The sequence below is a fragment of the Diachasma alloeum genome, unplaced genomic scaffold, assembly GCF_001412515.2.
Source record: "Diachasma alloeum isolate Michigan unplaced genomic scaffold, Dall2.0 Dall_scaffold_00326, whole genome shotgun sequence".
NCBI lineage: Eukaryota > Metazoa > Arthropoda > Insecta > Hymenoptera > Braconidae > Diachasma > Diachasma alloeum.
Genome location: NW_021680465.1, coordinates 908,201 through 915,112, shown reverse-complemented (window position 1 = coordinate 915,112; position 6,912 = coordinate 908,201). Strand labels below are relative to the sequence as shown.

Sequence of the window (6,912 nt, the reverse complement as noted above, 5' to 3'; positions counted from 1 at the left end):
CCGGTCCTCATCACCGCCTCACCTCATTTTCCTCCTCGCCGCGAACCATGTATTCATCCCTTTATTCATTGTTTATGAGTCCAACGGGCTTTTATCTTTACCAGCACGCGCCGAAACTTGCCGAAGAGCCCTTTCCACCCTTGGATTTCACGTTGAAAGTGCATCGTAAAGGACGAATACTCCGTGGGGGTGAGAATGTCAGAGGCAAGTGGGTAAAAAGTGAACGGTAGATGGTGGCAGACGGGGAAGAGTAGAGGTATCAGGAGAGCGATGTGTGTAGTACTATGGACTTATCGGTGTATAAAAAAAAAATACGATAAAACTTTACGCTCGAACTAAGTTTCAAACGCATGCCTTTGGCGTACTTTTTTATTTTCTTGGGTTTTTTTTTTGTTCCGGTGGGTTTTAAACAGCGGAGAGCTCCTCCCAGCGGATTTCGCCTCGAGGTTACTTTTAAATTCGCGAATTTTCGTGTGTCGGATTTTTTAAGGGATTCTTATCTGGATAATGTCGGCAAATGGACGAAGTTTGATTGCGTGGGGAACAAAAAATTGAAGTCGTATTTTTTTATTTTTTATTTATTTTGTCTTGGCTGAAATTTTACAAATTATATTAGGTTTCCAGTGAAAATGAATATTGGTTCTTGAATTCCCTTGAAAATTTAGAGGAATCCGGAATTCAAGGAGAGATTTCTCTGATTTTTTCACATTTTTCATCAATTTTTCTGGAATAATTGAACTGATATTTACAGTTACCACTGATTTTTCCATGAAATTATCAATTTTCACTGACAAAATTCCTTAAAATTTCAGTGGAAATGTTACTTGAAAATTGTTAGCAGTGCACATCTGAATTTTTAATGTTGTGAATTAAACATTTTCAAAATAATCTTCATTCTCATATGCATCTGAAAATATAAATTCCACTAATTATTCCAGAAATTGATTGATCTTTCAGTAACAAAATATACGACAATTTCATCTGAAAAAGTCCTTTCAGAATTTCCGATTTTTTTTTAAATTGCAGGATTAATTCTCTAACAAAAGGAAAATACCGAAGTCAATTTAGTGAAAAATATCGAGTATTCAGCCGGCGTACAGTCTCATTGCTTTCGTCTCCGCTATCTATTTTACAATCTCAATAAAACGTGATCCACAACCAGTGCCGGGTTGCACCCAAGGCTGTGAGAAGACGAAAATTAAATTCTAAAATTATCAAATTGCGAATGCAAAAGACGCCAATTATTTTTTCTCTGATCACCCCCATCTAGCATTGAATTTAGAATGAGTTCTGATGAATATTTATGCTCACATGGGTCTGGATACTGCAGTGAGAAATTCCAATTCGCTGAGAAAAATTGTCCTTCAGTCCTAATGCGACGTAAAGTGACTCAAGTGAAGGAGAGCGATGAGAGTAGAAAACGGGTGAAATAAATTGTCTCGGGCCAGTCTCTCGTTCTCTCCCGAGAATGGGCCATTGATAGAACCCGTATAGAGAAGCAAAAGAGGGAAAAAATAATAAAAGACGCGTCTGAGGATATGGAGTAGGACGTTCCTCCAGAAAACTCATTTTACTTTTTTTTTTTCCATTTCGTTTCACACAACCTCGAATCAATTTCAAAACCGTCCTCTCGACGCACCCCGAGGTAATGTCCCAGAGGATCTACACACACGTTCTGAATTTTATTATACCAGACATGAGGAGAAATGATATACGAGTTGTTTTATCCTTATTTAAATTTCATATTTCTACGCATTTCATTCTTCAACAACATTTCCATCAATTTTTTATTTTGACATTTTTTTGTTATGGAGATTCGTTTAAATATTTGCCTTCAAGCACCAGGAGATAGGATATTTTGAAGGCGTTTCATTCGTTAAATTTCATGAGGTTTGAATTCACTTGATTTTGCACTTCGAAGTGCTCGAACAGATTTTAGAAATCAGGAAAAAATTCAAAAACACATTTGTTCCCGGAAAATTCAGACTTTTTTTTAATAAACAAATCTACTTTTCCGATTTTTCGTAGAATAATTAGCAGAAGTAAATGAATTAATTAATTTATCACGCGTGAATTAATGATAATATTTAATAATTTATGCATTGATTTGTGTTTATAAAATGTTTTCTGAAAATTTAATTTTTCAATATTTTCATTCATTTTTTACTTCGAAATTTTTTTTTCTCCAAAAATTTTTTAACCATTTTAGACGCCAGGAAAAAATTCAGGAAATCGTTTTTTTTTTCGAAAAATTAAAACTTCTTGTTTTCATAAAAAAATAATTTTTTTAATTGGTCATAAAAGATTTTCACAAGTAAATCAATAAATTAATTCATTAAATATAAATTAGCGATAATAATTTAAGTCCATACATAAATTCATCTGTTTACATTCGAAATGCGGTCAGACGTGAATTTCATGATTAGAATATCAGATTCCTCTTGGTTTAAACAATTCCCATAAATAATTCGTTTCAGTGTATTTCCTTTATCGAAAATTTAAACCGGAAATTTATCACTGTATTGCACAACTATTTGGGCTCGCATCGTATGCAAATAGATTTTCACACTGAAGAGTTAGATCTGATTAGGAAAATTCTCTATGCAAATTCGACATTCCCGCAGATATTCAGTCAAACTTTCCAAGTTCCACGAGGTTTTACCAAGTTACCACAGGAGAAGTCCTATTTCCTCATCTCCCTGCCCATAAATTCTGACTTTCAGATAAAAACTCGGAGATTCGAGGGATTTTTTCCCCCCTCCCACGAAACAATAGAGGATTTGCGATGATGGAACGGAATATTTTTCAGGCTTCCTCCGTTGTTCTAGCCATTTTTTATAACATAAACGGTTTACATTTTTGCATAAGTGCCTCTAGAGGCGACAATGAAAAAATCTAACAGCCAAATTGTGAATGATTGTGAGTCATCAAGTGATTGCAAATTACTTTTTTTCAATTATGACAGTTCCACCGAAATTTAAAGTAATTTTGTCATTAAAAATTTACAATTCAATGAAAAACAATGGAAATTGTAAATGATTCCATGAAAATTAATAGCAATTAGGAAAATTCAGATGAATATATTCTTGAATCAGGTGAATTATCCTAAATAAATTAAATTAAATTAAATTAGTAAATTAGGAAAATTCAGGTGAATATATCCTTGAATTAGGTGAATTACCCTAATTCAATCAATTCAATCAATTTGGACTATCAAACTAGATGGAGAGGGCATGCATACATTTAGAAACAATCCCGCAATCATTCGTATCTTGATAATCGATTAATGTCTCGTCTACAAGATATCACAATAATCTACAATCTCTTGTTAAATTTGATCCATCAAAAAAATTGACGAACGTTCATCAAAAATTTACCAAAGGTTGTCGAATGAAATTGATAAATCTTTTCTTAATTTTAATTAGTTAGTTGCTGAAATTCCCCAAATAATTTTCTCCGTGTACCCAAAAGCCACATAAATGTCTCACGAGACCAACTACTCCTCCAAAAATTATCATGTTTTGGTGGAAACTTCCAGTTTAGACCCCAACTAAATCCATTCAACGCGACAAAACACCTCCTCAGGAAAACCTACAATTTTTCGGCAGAACTAATTCTCAAATTTCAAATTTTCCTGCAGCAGCGACAAAAAAATCCCCCACCCCCGAGCCTCCCCTGAAAACCAGCCGATTCTGCACCAAATGCCACTCAAAAATCTCCAAGGACTGTCCCAGAAATTCCCCTAAAAAATTTGTTCCCCCAACTCGCCTCCAAAAACCCCCTTTTTCCCGTACAAATCCCACCCCCATAAATTCCTCACATTTCCACGTGCCGAAACCGCCGCGGCGATAAAGGAATTTCGTTATGCCTCGGGAGAAACTGTCACTCCAAAACCTGAAATTACCTCTCAACCATCCAAAGAATCCCTCCCCCCCCCCCCCCCCCCCCCCCCCCCCCCCCCCCCCCCCCCCCCCCCCCCCCCCCCCCCCCCCCCCCCCCCCCCCCCCCCCCCCCCCCCCCCCCCCCCCCCCCCCCCCCCCCCCCCCCCCCCCCCCCCCCCCCCCCCCCCCCCCCCCCCCCCCCCCCCCCCCCCCCCCCCCCCCCCCCCCCCCCCCCCCCCCCCCCCCCCCCCCCCCCCCCCCCCCCCCCCCCCCCCCCCCCCCCCCCCCCCCCCCCCCCCCCCCCCCCCCCCCCCCCCCCCCCCCCCCCCCCCCCCCCCCCCCCCCCCCCCCCCCCCCCCCCCCCCCCCCCCCCCCCCCCCCCCCCCCCCCCCCCCCCCCCCCCCCCCCCCCCCCCCCCCCCCCCCCCCCCCCCCCCCCCCCCCCCCCCCCCCCCCCCCCCCCCCCCCCCCCCCCCCCCCCCCCCCCCCCCCCCCCCCCCCCCCCCCCCCCCCCCCCCCCCCCCCCCCCCCCCCCCCCCCCCCCCCCCCCCCCCCCCCCCCCCCCCCCCCCCCCCCCCCCCCCCCCCCCCCCCCCCCCCCCCCCCCCCCCCCCCCCCCCCCCCCCCCCCCCCCCCCCCCCCCCCCCCCCCCCCCCCCCCCCCCCCCCCCCCCCCCCCCCCCCCCCCCCCCCCCCCCCCCCCCCCCCCCCCCCCCCCCCCCCCCCCCCCCCCNTAAACCCCTGAATGAAATAAATTCCCTCAATTTCCCTCATTTTTTTCAGTTGCAGTGCGAAGTCAAGTGTTCGGTGGTGAGCATTAAAAGGACGTAAGCAGGAGTCGCGGAAACTGGAGAAAGTGGGAGTGAGAGGCGACTGCGCGGGGTGAAGCCGCATCGCACGCATCCCGTGTTATATACCTCCTGCAGCATCCGACTTCGATGCGCAACTACACACTGTGTGTGTGTGTGTGTGTGTGTGACGCCGATGTATAAGCATCAAGGAGGCACTGTGCGCCGAGCCAAAACTCTTAGTCTGCCGCGGCACTTCGTGGCGAGTGGTTATCAACCTGTGCTCTATTATTGTTTCACTCAATCGCCGGGCGTGCACGTTGTTTCGGTCAGCTGTCAAAGAGTATTTCGTCGGCACGTGGATTGAGTAAACAAATGGTATAAACTGGATACAAAAAGGCATATAAAGTGAGTTGTTTGTTGTGAAAAAGTGAACTGACGTCGCACGTTTTGGAGCAACTGTCGCGATTTTTGGTGAGTGATGACAATTATGGTCGATTTTTTATTAGCCGTTACGTTTTGCTGCTGTTGGGGGGTCTGGCCGCGGGGAGGGTCTGGCGATGGGACGGTGTTGGGAATGTTTTTCTTGTGGGCGATGGAAAATACGAGGGGGCCTCTACGCCGGCATCCGCCGCGCGTCCAGCGGGTGCGTTGCGGCCAGAGGGGTTACGTCATCACGAAGAAACGTGGCCGGCACTTGGCGAAGTGCTGTTTAGGTGGGACTTGTCAATAAGCTAGATTATGAGGCTGTTTTTTTAGATTGGGGACTGGGAAATTTTGAATTTTGATATTTTTTATTTTAGTGGGGAGGAAGTCATCGGAAAAATCACTATTCTTCTGATTAAGTGAACTTTTAGCCAATTAACCGAATTATTTTAGTCAGTTAACTGAACTTAGTCAATCGATTCTATGAGTTTATTTGGAATTTCTCAGGGAGTTGCTTTTTGATGTTGGATTCTATTGAGATTCAAGACTTGGGAATTTTCAATTTGATCTTTTTTATCAATTTTGAGTGCGATGAAATCATAATAAAAATTATGATTCATTAAAAAAAATTTTTTTTTAGGTTTTTTGCTTGAATTCTTAATTTTAACAGTGATTTTCTGACATTGAAAATGCACAAGGATTAATTCAACTTATACTCAATAAATTCTACGAGTTTACTTGGGATTTTGCAACGAGTCATGTTCTGAAGTTGGAATTTTTTGACATTCAGAACTTGAAAATTGTCAATTTTGCTATTTTTAATTTTATTTGAGGAAAAATCGTAGTAGAAATTATGATTCATCTGAGAAGAAAATTTCGCTTGGAGGTTGTTTGGCCGAATTCTCAATTTTAACAGTGATTTTCTGATATTCAAGATGTACGACGTTCAATTTAAGCTATCCTCAATCAATTGTATGAGTTACATTCTGAAGCTGATATTCTTTGCAATTCAAGAATTGGAAATTTTCAATTCTGCGATTGTCTATTAAATTTAAGATCCAATTGGCATTAATTTTATCATTCATCTCGACAATTCAAAGAAATTCAACACGAGATGAAGACATGACATTAAATTTTCGTTTGAAGTTTTATCATTTTCACATTAAAATTCAACAATTCAGGAAATATCAATGGAAACTCACAGATATTCAACGAAATTGCAAAAAATCCTGTTTCGATTAAAAGTTCAAGTAATTTTGAAAATTCTCGTCTTCCTGCTGCTCAGAAATTTGTAACTCCATCGAATTTTCAATCAAATTTGAAATTCCATAATTTTTCTCATAAACAGAATTCTACATCACACCCAGAAAAATGGTCTCTTCGAATCAAGTAAACTTTATTATCACATAAACGATTCAAATTAACGATTCAACAATCCATTGAATCCAATCCATTGAATTTCCATTTCCATTTTTTTCTCTTGCAATTTCAACATCAACTTTCCAACATTAAACGTACACAAGGATTAATTGAATCGATGCTAAATCAATTCAAAGATTCTATGGATTCATTATTTAAACTTCGTGGAACATGTTGATACGATCTGAGCCTAGAACTGCTTGAGTTCTATTTATCGAGTAGAGATGACACGATGAGTGTTGGTTTATGGTGGCGCAGCCCACGTGACATCGAGGTTTACAGGACGTTGAACTGTCAGTTTATCGGGCATCGGACTTGCTCGGTCTAATTCACAAAATTGATTCTTCCCCTTTATTCAATTTTGTGGGTATTTGTGAGTGGGTGGAAGGGGGAGGGAGGGG

At 42.4% G+C, this 6,912-nt stretch overlaps 1 protein-coding gene across 1 annotated transcript in view; it reads left to right on the top strand.

Annotated features, from left to right (window-relative positions):
• Positions 1-6,912, top strand: part of LOC107040268 (prolyl 4-hydroxylase subunit alpha-1) — a 115,822-nt gene that overhangs the window by 19,363 nt on the left and 89,547 nt on the right. The window contains exon 2 of the mRNA XM_015260286.1: positions 4,662-5,140. The gene's annotated coding sequence lies outside the window, so the exon portion shown is untranslated. The remainder of the gene's footprint in view (positions 1-4,661; positions 5,141-6,912) is intronic.